This window comes from Mustela putorius, unplaced genomic scaffold (assembly GCF_011764305.1).
Source record: "Mustela putorius furo isolate JIRA1106 unplaced genomic scaffold, ASM1176430v1.1 tig00000585_pilon_pilon_pilon, whole genome shotgun sequence".
NCBI lineage: Eukaryota > Metazoa > Chordata > Mammalia > Carnivora > Mustelidae > Mustela > Mustela putorius.
The window spans coordinates 1,202,441-1,216,936 of NW_025421424.1; the positions used below are offsets into that span (position 1 = coordinate 1,202,441).

At 44.8% G+C, this 14,496-nt stretch overlaps 1 protein-coding gene across 3 annotated transcripts in view; it reads right to left on the reverse strand.

Annotated features, from left to right (window-relative positions):
- Window positions 1–11,089, reverse strand: part of BCL9 (BCL9 transcription coactivator) — a 95,926-nt gene extending 84,837 nt beyond the window's left edge. Inside the window, exons 1-5 of one of the 3 annotated variants that reach the window (XM_013049509.2) lie at window positions 10,910–11,089; window positions 6,605–6,636; window positions 6,097–6,176; window positions 1,827–1,929; window positions 1,190–1,341 (exon numbers count right to left, since the gene is read on the reverse strand). The gene's annotated coding sequence lies outside the window, so the exon portion shown is untranslated. The remainder of the gene's footprint in view (window positions 1–1,189; window positions 1,342–1,826; window positions 1,930–6,096; window positions 6,177–6,604; window positions 6,637–10,909) is intronic. The other 2 variants (XM_013049510.2, XM_045081819.1) reach the window with 2 other exon arrangements.
- Between the last annotated feature and the right edge of the window lie 3,407 nt (window positions 11,090–14,496).

Below are 14,496 nucleotides of genomic sequence, written 5' to 3' on the forward strand. Positions count from 1 at the left end.
AGAGCTGTGAAGTGTGATGCTGAAGTTACTGATTGCCAGGCGGCTGGAATTTATGGAGGGTGGGCACTGCGAGTCGCGGGGGAAGGGTGGGGGAGTCTCTCAGAGCTGTTTTCTAGGAATGAGGGGGAATGAGGTAGGATAATGAATATGGCATGAAGCGAGGCAGGAATTTGATTGGTGAGGAGGGAGAAGGGAGGTGGGGGTGTAAGGGGGGGGGCACTGCATTTAAAAAGGAAGAAGAAAGATGGAAGCCCAGAGATTGAAACATGCGAGGGGGAAAATGAGATGGCAAAGGAAGGCAGAAAATGTGAGTGAAAAGGAGCACAAAGGATGCGCAAATTTGCAGATGGCATGAAATCAGGAAGGCCAATTGAGATCCAGAAGAACGACAGGATGATGATGTGACGTTCATATTTTTAGCATGTTGTGGAGTCACAGACCTGACAAGGTCTCCCCAGCCTAGGCCAGGAAGTTGCCCCTCTACCTGCAGTTGCTGCAGAGAAGCTGAGCTCCTAACGGGAGCTAAACCAGATCTGTATTCTTGCAGGCAGGTGGCTTATAGTCTGTTTCTCAGAGTCTTCTACAAAATGCAAATTACGTGAACACGCATCACTCACTCCTTCGTAGGGGTGCAATAAGGAATAAATTATGACTTTTTACACTTAATACTAGCTAAATGGCTTGTCACTAACTAAAAGTAACTGTATCGAAGACATAGCCTTGTTCCTGCTGACTTTACCCCTTAGTTTCCTTCTCCATTCCGGCTGATCCCTACAACTGTCTACCCTGACTCTCATTCATGCTGATTGTGAGAATATTAACTACTTTTGATTGAGTATTTACTTAATTTTTAGCACATTCCTAAACATTTACACTATGAAGTCATTGCTCTTAAGACCATCTCCATGTCCAGATGCTAAAAAATGAAGCACAGAGAGGTTCAATAACTTCCCTCAGGTTACACAGCAACGTAGCAGTGGAGCTCAGATCAGACTCAGACCTGTGTGATTCCAAAGCCCCAGCATTTACCCACCATCTCATGTCCTCTGACCGCCTAGCTCAGGTTCTCCATAGCACCCCACTCAGCCATACAAACGCATTGTTTCTTTCTGTACCCAAGGTTGGGTTTGGGTTTCTCGCTTTGAGCCAGGGGACCTTCTGACCTCCCCTTAATAGACTACTGACTCACCGTCCACTTCTAAGCGATGATGACTCACTATTCACAATGAGGCCTTTAGGGAAGAATTGCACGAAGGGTCAACTTAACCTTTAATGACCACACGATTTGGAGATTTGCTGGGCAATGGGGAAAGGCAGCTGAGGCCAGAAAGTCTTCCCTTCCTAAAAAAAAAAAATAATAATAATAAAATCAAACTAAAAACACCCGCAAGGTGTGGCTGCTGCTGCTGCTGCTGATGATGATGACAGCAGGTGACATTTATGAAGCTTTTTCCTCTCTTAAACAACCCCATAAGGTATAAGCAGTTATTGCTCCCATTTTCTGGATGGAGAAGCTGAGACACAGAAGAGGTGTGGTGAAGTGCCAAGCTCACTGAGGCAGAAAGTGTGACTGAGCTGTGGCCCCAGGCAGCCTGCCTCTCCAGAGCCCATGCCCTCCAGCCCATGCTATGCAGTAGCCGAAGGAAGTGAGGAGCCCTTCTGACCCTTTCACTCTAAGTGAAAACCTAAATGCTTGGTGAGAGAGAGCAGAGAGGGGCAACAACGCTAGTGTTTTCATGTGGCATCTCCATGAGGAACTAATGGAGAAGAAAGCCTGTGCCAGGCCCACAAACAGACCCAGTTCTCTGATTCCCCCACAGCCCCACCTGGGCAAGGACAGCGCATCCTCAGACTCTGGGTCAGAACATGTTGGTAGGAACACCAGATCGGACTCTCTTGCCTCCAGCACTGATGGTTTCCGCCTGCCAACTCCAAAGAGCGAAGAAAAGGAAATCCAAGTAGTTAAGTGAACAAGATTACTGCTCGAGTGCTTCTCAGCTTATTTTACAAGACTTCTGAATGCTAACTGCAGGGTATGGAAGAAAATGCCCTGAATTCTTGGGCAGACCTGGTTCGAGTGCTATTTTACCACTCATAGGGATAGGAACCAGGCTCTTCCGGCCAAGCTTTGTTTCTCCCATTTATAAAATGAGCTGATGCCATGAGATCTAGCACCTTATCCAGCCCTAAAACACTGTCATCCTGGTAAATGTCCAGTTGATGAGGAAAAGACAAAAAGCCAAGGGAGCTGATGAGATGTATGTTTGGGTATGCACATGCGTATGTGTGCCGGAAAGGGTCATGAAACGAAGGGATGGAGCAAGAAAGACCCTTGTTGGACTGGTCTACCCAAATTATGGCAGGCCTCTTCCAAAATACATTCTACATAATAGCTATTTTTCACTTTATTTTGTTTCACTGCTGGAATTCCCAACAACAACACTGTCATTTGCTATATTAACAATCTTTTTAAAAAGAAAACGCCTCTAGAGAGGATAAAGAAAATGAGCCACTCACACGTTAGTGTGAATTATTTCGTTAGACTGCTTTCCTCCTAATATCTAATTCATATCGAACGGCCATTTAGGTTAGAGAGTGAAGTGGAAAGGGGGAAGTGAGTAGATAGTTTTAGAATTGAGAAGAGTCTTGGTGTCAGGCAGGTCTGATGTGGGGGTTGCTTAGAGCAAGAGAAGATAAGCAGGCACCAGGAGATGGCATAAACTATTAGAAGATGGGGACATAATAAAGGCACCTGGCTGGCTGCCTTGGGGGAGCACACAACTCTTGATCTCAAGGATGTAAGTTTGAGCCCCATGTTGGGTATAGAGATAACTTAAAAATAAAATCTTAAAAAAATAATAAAAATTTAAAAATAAAGGAAGAAGGACCCTGGCTTCATCTTTCTCCACATTCCCCTTTCCCTGCATCTGGCAAGTGCTCACAGTAACTTCCTATGGGGTCAATATGGGGCTTAGTTCCATTTACAACATGGTTTTCATGAGGGAAAGATGTTCAGCCAACCAAACACCCAACTTACAAATAAACGCTAAAAAACCCAGCCCATTCATAATTTGATATCTGTCTACCTGTACATATTTAATTGTGAGGGAAAATGTGGGAGTCAGACAAAAGAGGTTTCTCTCTCCTCCACATTTCTGGAAGGTGAATTATCTGACATGAAGGAGAGAATCAAGCAGAATATCAGGAACCAAGTTTCAAGATTTAGCAAGATAAAGCAACAATTTAGAAGCAGGCAAGCTTAGAACTTACCTGATCTGAAAATAGCCACTTCTCCTAATAATAAATTAAATATATCACATTACATAAAAATATAGCTACCTCCCTCCACCCCCATGATAAAAAGACAGGGTGAAGTTACTGGGTTCTGGAATGAAAAGACATGAGTCCCAATGTGATGTACTTACAAGCTGAATGACCTTGGTCAAGACTTTTAATCTTTCTGAGCCACGGTTTTATGATACTTCCCATGGTATCATGAAGTGATGAGTTCCCATGTGAATGGGCTTTATAAAGAGGAGAGGGCTATACAAATTTTAGCCAGTGGTAGGTAAAAATCTGTGACGATAAGAGCACTACTCTGTGTCAGGCATTCTCTTTATGTCCAGTATCTCATTTAATTGTCACAAGTCCCCGCTACAGCAACACAATACAGTGTGCTTATGTATTTGGTCTCTAGAGCCAGAGAGGCCTGGTCTTGAGTTACCGTGAGTTACAATCACTCTGTGATTTTGGACAAATTGCTCTACCTTTCTGAGTCTCAGTTTCTTCCTTTGCAAAATGAGGATATTAATAGTGCCTTCCTCATGGGATTATTTCGAGGATGAAATGAGATGATGAATGCACATGACATAATTAGCGCAGTGCCCACACAGAAAGTAATCATCAAACATTAGATGTGATATTTGTTTTCATTTCACAGGCTTGGTGAGATTAAGAGCTTTGCCCAAGGTCACGCAGCTCATAAATACAAGACGTCCGAATGTGGTTCTGTTTGACCCAAAACCCCTGCTCTTTACTGCTCTATATTGTCTATCTTGCCATTGATTTTTCTGAACCACGGGTAATTGAAAGGACGTACTAATTGCATCATCATTTGCTTTACCTTTATTAGCTTCCCACGTGAACTGTGGTCTGTAAACATAAACACTCAATGAATATATTTTCCATACAGAACATCTTGGAGAGATGAGGTTATTATTTAAAAATACTCCTTGAAAAGATCCCTCAAAGTAATCCGGAGTACAAGTATCTCAGAAAAGCATTACGGCAGACTCGTGTTCTGGAACTTAAAAATTATTAGTCTAAATTTCATCGTCTCTTCTCAGCTGAGCTTCAGGTCAAAGAAGAGCATTAAGTGCCCAAAAGGTTCAGTATGGGAGAAAAAACAAAGCACGCAGGTAATCCGCAGGCAGTCTCCCCAGACTTTAAGAGACATGCAGAAAATTGAGAACTTCCATTTTACAGGCCAAAAATATTCCAGGGAGCCCAACTTAAGTTTGAATATATATATTAACAAGAGATTCACATTACTGAGCTCCAGTGAGAGGTGGCAGGTGGAAACAGATCATCACATAGCAAGGAACAGAAATCCCCTCTCCCATGGAATGAGTGACTACAGCTTCTTCCTTCAATCTAAGCGATAATAAATCAGAAGAATGGGCTCCATGTGGAGAGGTTGAGAGGATAACCATTCTGGAAGCGGCCACCAGAGTCAATGCCCCAAGGTCCTAACACACCACTTTTTTTTTTTAACACACTATCACACTATTTTCGAAGCACATTTATTTCATCTTATTTTTTTTCCCAGGCAAATTTCTGGAAAAACTCTGTTACAAAGGACCTCTGAATGCTTTCAGCAGACCCTAATTAAATGATGAAGGAAAGTCAGTTCCTGTGTGTTTGATTCATGTTTATGATTGTCATTTAAGTGGATGAACTGATGATAACTTGAAGTCCTGTGCTCGTCGAGGGGAGACCAGGCACCTATGCGAGTGCCCTCATGCACAGTCCTCTGGGGGAAAGATGGGCCCAGACTGGCATTAGTAAGCATTCCAACTCTGCAGGTTGTAGAACGTCCATTAGGAACAAAGTGTATGTGTAATAATACAATTGACATGTCAGTGGGACAGAAAAGCCAGTTTGTCCCTTCTCCCTGTCATCTAAGCAGGATGTGGAAGGGAGCTTAGACGGCCCTGGGAAAGGTCTGAGGAATTGAGCTTAGCCCAGGCAAGGAAGGCACAAACTGGAACAGCAGGCTTTGGCCAAGGGCTTTATCTGTAATGCCCCATCCCTGAGATCTGCTTCTATACGAAGCTTGCAGCTCATCAGAACAGAAAGAGGCAGCAGAACTAACTACCAGTGGGAGCAACGGTTTTGGTAAACAATGAGCCAACTTCTTCCCCAAGGGAGCAGATCAGAGGAGCTGTAATCACACTGGAGGGAAACTCTCCAGCAGTTACACAGACAGCCAGGAAAGGACTGCCTCCCCTGACTGCCTCCCCTGACTGCCCTCACGTGCTGCGCTTCCCTGGCCTTGGTTCAGGGCAGACGGATTCAGGTATGATCGGGGGCACTCAGCTGCTCCAGGCCTGCTTAGAAGGCAGCCCAGGCAGCAGCTTCCTGGGCCACTAGCTACAGCTTCATAATGCTCCGCTCCAAGAGGCCGAGAGTTCCCTTTCAGCTGAGAGGGGGACATATAAAAGGATTTCTTACTAGCCTGGCTCCAGAGTTTGAGTTGTTCTGTCCTGCAAAGCTGGAAAGAGATAATTGCTCTGAAACTATTACAGTTGCATTCGTAGTACGTCTGGACCTGAGGTTGTTTGACCTCTGAAAACCTGGAATAGAAATAATGCAATTATCTGAGCTAAAGACAATTTAATAAAAAACAAAACAAAAAACAAACAAACAAACAAACAAACAAAAAAACACTGAAGCCAGGAAAAGGAAATTTATCTTTTATGTCACATGTCTTTTGCCTAGCAATGGAATGTGTACCTCTCATAAAGACGAAAAATGCGGTGAAGACTGAATAGAAGGTGGTATTTTCAACTCCATTCAATAAACATTTCTTATTACCTGTTGTGTGCAAAACACTGTGCTTGGACTTGTGCCACCAAAACCAGTATGACTGTCTCTGTTCTAAAGGAGTGCGCCATCTAGTTAGATGAAAAGAGAGAGATGATTACAAGGAACCACAGTACCAGCCATCCTGAGATAAAGGAAGTCAGCAGGGATCACAGGCATTTTTTTTTTAAGCAGGCCCAACATGGGGCTTGAACTCATGACCCTGAGATCAAGAATCACATGCTCTGCTGAAAGGGCCAACCAGGCACCCAGGTAGTATAAGCATTTGAGGTACCTGCCCAACACATTCCCTCCACCCACAGAGAATAACGGCCCAGCCACCTGCTCAGAGAAACTCTGACACTTGTGTTTATACCATGCAACCAATTCCCCTGGACAGCATTCTCTCTCCCAGAAATTTAATTAGGACTTAACAGAAGCGAGTTGATCTCTCTTAGCCCTAGCATTGAGAGAATTCCTGAGGTTTAAAAAAAAAAAAAAAGTAATGAAATCAACCTACTTGGAGAAGTAGCAGATGAGAGTCCACATGGCCTGAAAGAGAGAAAGAGAGGAAGAGAGAGAGAGTCCTTGGTTGTCTGCTTTCCAAACCACAGCTGCAGCTCTGGTGGAGGCTTCCTGACTTCAGTTCCTTAAGATGTTCCTGATTCTAAGTTACCCCCCAACTTCACTCCCTCCCCACTAGACTAGCTCTAATGTGTTTCTCTTTCTTGCCCCCGAGAGAGGATGAAACTCTAACTCAGTCCAACCCTCATAAATGCCAAGCAGGGAACTCGTTCCGGATGCACATCAGATAAATTGAACTCACAAGGAGTTTGAGGCCTAGTAGGGGTGCTGGTAGGTGAAAAGTACATATGCAGTACTATAAAAGAAGTGTGAAGAGAATCTGGGGAGGAAACAAGCATTTATGTCTTCAGAAGAATTTTGGGAAGGTTTCACAGAGGATACAGTGTGTGATCTAAACCTCGAGAAGGATTTTAACAGATTTGGTGGGATAATGCGTTTTGATCAGAGGAAAGCATGCTTCCTGCTGAGAAGGCAGGAAGGGCATGTTAAGGTATGACTTCTACACTTCATTGGCTCTCCGATTTTCAAACGCGCTCCAGAAAGGCAAGAGACTGTGCCCCCTATGACCCACCGGCCATATTCGACCTGTTGCATTTTTGTATGGTACAGCCTGCAATCCAACAAAGGTTTTGACATTTTAAAATAATGCTTGGGGACGCTTGGGTGGCACAGTCTATGAAGCGACCAACTCTTGGTTTCGGCTCAGGTTATGACCTCAGGATTGTGAGATCAAGCCCTGTGTTGGCCTCCATATTCAGTGCAGAGTCTGCTTGAGATTCTCTCTCCCTCTCCCTCTGTCCACCCCCACCCCCGACTCCTGTTCTCTCTCTCTCTAAAACAACTACATAAATAAAATCTTTAAGATAAAACAAACAAAAAAAATAATGGTTGGAAAAAAGAAGAAGAAGAAGAATATTTGGGGTGCCTGGCTGGCTCAGGGGGTTAAAGCTTCTGCCTTCTGCTCAGGTCGTGATCCCAGGGTTCTGGGATGGAGCCCCACATCGGGCTCTCTGCTCAGCGGGGAGCCTGCTTCCCTCTCTGCCTGCCTCTCTGCCTACTTGTGATTTCTGTCTGTCAGATAAAAAATAAAAAGTCTTTAAGAATATTTCACGGCATGCGAAAATTATATGAAGTTCAAATTTTGGTCTCCACTAATAAAGTTTATAGGGACACCATCACCCTTATTCCTTCATATACGGTCTACAGTTGCTTTCGTACTGTAACCATGAAGTTAAGTAGTTGCAACAGAAACCACATGGTCTGCAAAGTCCAGACTATTTCTATCTGGCTTTCTTTGCAGGAAAAGATTGCTGACCTCTACCTTATATTCCAGGCTCCAGAGGTTTCCTTTGAACATTGGGATGTGATGATGCCACTTTCAGAGAGTGTATATCAAATATCCATTTATAATAGTGTTATCAATATGTACTTTGTAGGACTGTTTTGAGAATCATCTAGAATATCTGTCATGTAAACAAAGATGTGAAACAGTATACATATTTTGGACCCCATATCAGAGAGAAAGAGAGAGAGAGAGAGAAAGGAAACCTTAAAAATATGTAAAGAGCTATCAGTATTAGTTACGATATTGGTTATTTTACTCTGTAAAGTTTTACAGAACAGCAACAATAGTAACATCAATAACAACCACCTTATATTGACTGCTTACTATGTGCCAAGCATAGTGCTCAGTGCTTTATGTATATATATATATATCATCTTATTTAAATTTCCTGGGATGATTGGGTGGCTCACTTGGCTGAGCACACAACCCTTGATTTTGGCTCAGGTCATAATCTCAGGGTTGTGGGATCAAGGCCCAAGCTGGGCTCCAGCTCAGCAGGAAGTCTGCTTGCGAATTCTCTGTCTCTCCCTCTGCCTCTCCCACTTCCACTCACACATACACTCTCTCTCTAAAAAAAAAAAAAAAAAAAAAAAAAAAAAACTTCCTAAGAATTCTATGACATAAGAACTATGATTGCCCTCACTTAACAAATCAGGAAACTGAGGCACAGAAGACCCAAGGAACCTGTCCGGGACCACACAGCTAGCATCAGTAGAACCCTAATATAAATAAGGCGGTATGAGCCCAGGCTTAAACTCTTCCCAGCACAGCACATGTGCACATCTTATGTTATGCATTTCTTGTTAGAACTTTTTAACACTGTCCATCTATTACTTTTGTAATTAGGAAAAACATATACTTTAAAAATAAATAAATACATAAGTACATAACATGGTTCCTGGACACACAGTGAGGACGATGATGGTGGTGGTGGTGGTGAGGAGTAGGAAGGAGGAAGAAGATGGTGGCAATTTACATTTATTGGCCTCTTCCTACAATGTACCAGGCAATCGGCATGCTAATTAAGTTGAGGAGGCATTTGCTAACTTGTTATTATTGCCGATATTACTCTTTGCGCCAACAGTTTTTTCCCAGAGGTGTGCTGGGGCTGAGTGGATCTGGAATGGAGGTGGCATCCCAAGTCTCCACGCTTAGGGCTATGAAAAGTTGTCTTAATATTTCTCCCACTTCCTTGCCATGGTAGGTGGTCAGAGAATGAATGAGTGTAGATAGGTGGAGCAGATGGCTCCTGGGATCAGGTGGAAGAGAGATCTAAATCTGGTTCCAACATGCACTTGGCACTGCAACCTTAATCTAGACCTTATGTTGTCACATTGGACATATTTGCCCTACTTTTCCAGTTCGATCTTATGGACAGGACAATAGGTGTTCCAGACCACTGGAAGGGCCCACTGCCCCACTGTCAGGCCTCCCATGGCCTGAGAGTCTCTCATGAAAGATCCATTTCTTCGAGTTAAAGTTTGGCCAAGGAGAAGTAGGAGGGCCTGGCTGACTCAGTCAGTGGAGTGTGTATCTCTTGAACTTGGGGTTGTGAGGTCAAGCCCTCCATTCAGTGTAAAGATTACTTAAAAATAAGATCTTAGGGGCACCTGGGTGGCTCAGAAGCCTCTGCCTTTGGCTCAGATCATGATCCCAGGGTCCTGGGATCAAGCCCCACATCAGGCTCTCCGCTCTGCAGGGAACCTGCTTTCCTCTCTCTCTGCCTGCCTCTCTGCCTACTTGTGATCTCTGTCTGTCAAATAAAGAAGTAAAATCTTAAAAAAAAATAAGATCTTAAAAAAGTAAATAAAGTTTGGTCAAGGAAAGGTGTCACAGAAAGCCACTGACTTTGCGGTGATTTAATCTCATAGAATCCTAAGATGGGAGAATGAAGAGTCACCTAGACTCCAAAGCCTCCTTGTTCCCGCATCTAAACCCCTTCCTTCCCTTCTTCCATCTCTAGTGAGAGAGGAGACCTTGTCTGTCTGTGCCAATCCTTCTCTTACTTTGGGTTCCCCTCCCCTCTCTGTCCATCATATTCTTTCTATACCATCATCCTGCACCTCCACTGTTTCTTTCCATCAGTATTTATGTTAGTTCAAGTACCCCTCATCTTAAGATAAGATTAAAGTAAAATAAATTAAAATAAAATAAAATAATAAAATAAATTTTAAAAGGCCTCCTGGGCTTCAATACTCTTTCTGGCTACTGCTTTGCCTCATTTTTCTCCTCAGCCCGACTGCTTATAAGAATTGCTTTTAGACTCTGAGGGACACATGATAGAATTCCAGATTTGTAGAACAGTCATATGGTTTGGGAGGTCTGGTTTAGCCCGGAGGAGGAAGAGTGAGTGGCACAGAAATCAGTCAAGGAAAGGAGAGGAACACGGGAGGCTCCTGTGGACAACCTATTTCATAATGTTATCTAAAATCAATACTAACCTCTCCCACCAATTAATAAATTATAGTGGGTCTGGGTACCTGCTCAGAATATGTCAGCTAGGTACTACGGGGGTGGAGGTGGGGTGGGAGGTAGGTTACAGTCAAGTACTTACCACTGCCTTTGAACAATTCAGTTTCGTCTGGGAGGCAGGATATACACACTCGATTAAGGTATCCGTTCAGGGCAGTGCATGATTAAGGCTACATGAATGATCTAGATTAGTGGTCCTCAGACCACAGCTGTCAGCATCAATTAAGAATTTGCTAGCAATGTAAATTCTCAGGTCCCATCCTAGCCCTGCTGAATTTGGAACTGGGGATCCCAGCACTCTGTTTTTAAAAAGCCCCACCCCCGCACCTCCCGCCCCGCCAGGCAGTTCTGATGTGAGCTAGAGTCAGAGAAGCATGGGGTAGGTAATGTGGAATCCTGGCTCGAGGTCCAAGTCAGACTTACCACTCAGCATTTAAATTTGATTCTGATCAATGACAGAGAGTCATCCAGGAAGGGCAGCCGCAGAGAGTGGATGTATAGGGGTAAGAATGCATAAACCATAGATGGAAAGGAGGCCAGGGTGCTGTGGGAGGGGGGAATGCCAAGGAGGCTGGGGACCAGAAGCAGCGGCGTCCAGGGAGTGGAGGTGGCTGCGGAGGGCGGGGCGAGCGAGCCCTGAATACCAGACTCCTTTGGGGAAATAGAAACCGCTTCTAGTTCTCTCTAGAGAGGGCTCCACCTGCCACATTTCATTTCTTTCTCTCCTTTACCTACTCGGGCATTCTCTCCCAGCCTCTCCTCTCCAGAAGTGAGGATCACCCCTTCTCCTTTGATCTTTGCTGCTCTGATCCAGGAAGGTGTCTCTTTCCCTGCCTCCCCCATCAGTACTTCCTCCTTCCTCTCCCAACCCACCCCCTCACTCCTGCTGCCTATGAGACATTATAAACCACTCCTTTGGAAAAACTGTGCCTAGAGAGGCTACATGATTTGAACAAGTTCCTATTCAAAGCGTCGGGGGGGGGGGCATACCTGCCTCTTCGATTCTGAGAGCGTGTACCCGGGACTCGTTCAGCATGGATTAGCAGCCGGGTGTCCGCGCCGGCTGTACGCGGGGCCCCAACAGGCAAGTTACACTGGGGCCCTGCGGAAGGCTGTGCAGCGCGGCTGGAAGCAGCTCTCTGTGGGAAGTCCTTTCCAAAGCCCAGAGGAATGCCTTCAGGCTTGCGGCCTTGTTTCCCAGTGGGATGTTCTCTCAAGACAGAACCTCCACAGGCGCCTTTAGGCTCTGATGTTTAGGCATCATACTCCCAGAGAGAGAAGTTGGTACTGTGGGATGTGCGTTGGTGGGGGTATGTGTGTGTGTGAATGCACAAGGGATGCCCCTTCTCTTGAAGGTTTTCAACACAAGACCAAAGTTTTAAGCTAGCAAGGTGATTTGTCCAAACTGTTTAACGTCTCTTCTTGGCCTTATCTATAAAATGTGGATCCTCAGGTCAACCAAGAGAGTCCCTGTGAGGATCCAATGAGAGGGTCAAGCCCAGTGTAAATCACAGCTGAGCCTTGAACAACATGGGAGTTAGGAGCACCAAGCGTCTGCTGTAGTTAAAAATCCAAGTAAAACTTTTGACTTCTCCAAAAGCCTACGGTTGGCCGGAAACCCCTAATACCACAGACGGTTGATTAATACATATTTCATTTGTTACATGTATTATGCGCTGTGTTCTTACGATAAAGGAAGCTAGAGGAAAGACAACGTTATTTAGAACATCATAATGAAAAGAAAATACATTTTAGTTCTGTACTGTCCACATCACATATAAGCGGACCCACGCGGCTCACACCTGTCTTGTTCAAGAGTAACGACATATGGCCCACGCAATAGCTCATGACCATGGGGGAACCTCAGGTGCTCTCCCTGTTTCCTCTAGCCTCTCCTCACTCCACTAGACCCTGCCCAGTGTTGTGAACCGGTTTTCCTAAAATAGGATTTTTATTATGTGGCACGTTATTATCTCAAGATATTAGTATTCGCCACTCCATCTCATTACTCAACATTTCCTTTCATCTTCTCTACTTATACATCTGACCTTCCAGTCACCAGGTTGTCCCAGGAACAAGACAAACAAAGAGAGGAGCTGGAACTCTTCTGGCCTTTCACCAGGAGAGACCGGGAGGCCCTTGCAGGCCTTATGAGCTGCATGAGGCTGGGAGCTTTGAGGAGCCTGCCTACAGACCTGGGAACCATGACGTCTCAGGAGTGCCACGCGGAGGGTGACACTGCCCAAGCGCCAGCTCCTTCCCCAGTGCTTGCTGAGGCCCAGGGCCCTAGGTGTCCACTCTGAGCATGGAGCTCCCCACCAAGGAGTGGAATGGAGGCTAGAAATAAGTTCTCTTTTGGTTCTTGGGTATTTTCGTTCAAGGCTTGACATTTAAAAAGCTGTTACTGACCATGTTGTTTCCCTAACCAAAGGGCCTCAAGTGACTCCTTCCTGCCTTCAAACTCAAATCCATATGTTATCCTGTCATCAGGGCTCTCTACAGTCTACTCATCCCTGCCCATCTGGCCAGACTCACAGACTGCTTGTCTCTTGCTCCAGCCTTGCCTGGCTCCTGATTGCTCCTGGGTCTATATCTCACCCACTGGGGTCTTCACTGGGTGTCCCACAGCTGCCTCACCCATTACCATCATACCTGCCTCCCTTACTTGCTATCGTTCCCCTCCAGAGCTGGTGCCACAAGAAACACATTTGTGGAAGCAGAGACCTTTCCCCCTTTTCTCGCCACTCACAATGCTCAGGAGAGTCTACTTCTTAAATAATTTTGACTCTGTCTTTTTCTCTATATTCCCACCCCACTGCTTTAGTTCTGGTCTTATTTTCTGGAGTTCTGACTACAGCTCTGCCTCTTTCCTTCCCATCCCTCCCGCACTGCAGTCAGAGGGGTAGCAGTGTATAGGAGTGAGACAGAAAGGCTGCTTCTACTCCTTACTCCTGGAGTGAACCTGGACAAGTCTGTATATTTCTCTGGAGGTGATAAAGGCTATTGGGAGGTTGAGGCTTGTAAACCACAGCTGGCCCTACCCAAATAATATAAGACGCTGTTATCATTATCTTTCCAAAATGCAGCTGGGTAGGTCATTTCCCCTGAAAAACTTACTGATTCCCTTTCCTCTGTACAAAGCCCAAATTCCGCAGGAGGAGGTAAGTGCCCTGATGATATGATCTCTACCTGCCTTAACTAACCGATTTCCCATCACTCTTCATCTGCCCTTATATTCTGGCTTAGGCAGTGTGCTTCCTAAGGAGAATTTGCACTTGCTATCCCTTGTGCCTGTGGTGCACTGACTCCCTTGTCACCCACCGAGCCCCCACCTCATTACAGCCTTCTGCCTACTACTTCACTTATACCTTGGTTGTTACACTTACCACACTGTAATCTTCTTTAAAAAAAAAAAAAAATAGCGTCTGCCTCCCCCATTAGACTACCCATTAGACTACCCATTGAGAGAAGGGATGATTTCTTATTCCTCTTTAAGTCACACAACAGATATTTCCAAAAAACAAAGTCTGTTCAATGAAACAATGAATCAACAAAATGCAAACCATGTTCATTTCCACTTCTGCGAGTTTCCTCCGTGGCATCCCGTCCCCTACCCCCATACATTTATACTATACCAAGGCTTCAAATCAAATCAGATTCCACCACCCTCAGAAAGAGACTCAGAACTACTCAGATCCATCTGCTAATGTTAACACTGAGGAAGCCTGTAAAGCATGATCCTATTCTGCCCTGTCTCGGAGTGGTTCTCATACAGAATGACACCAGTTTTAAAGTATAGGCTCCTTGAAATCAGGCATATGGTTTCCTGAGCTCCCTATCTTTTATGATCTTCTTCAGCACAGTGGCTGCTTAGTAAATGTCTATCAAACAATGAGTCAGCAAATAAGTATTTGCAAGAATGAACAAATGAATCAGTGTCTCTTGTGTCTTAACATATTGTAGCAGGTACCTGTTTTGTCCACCTAGGGATGTATTCATATGTGATCTTA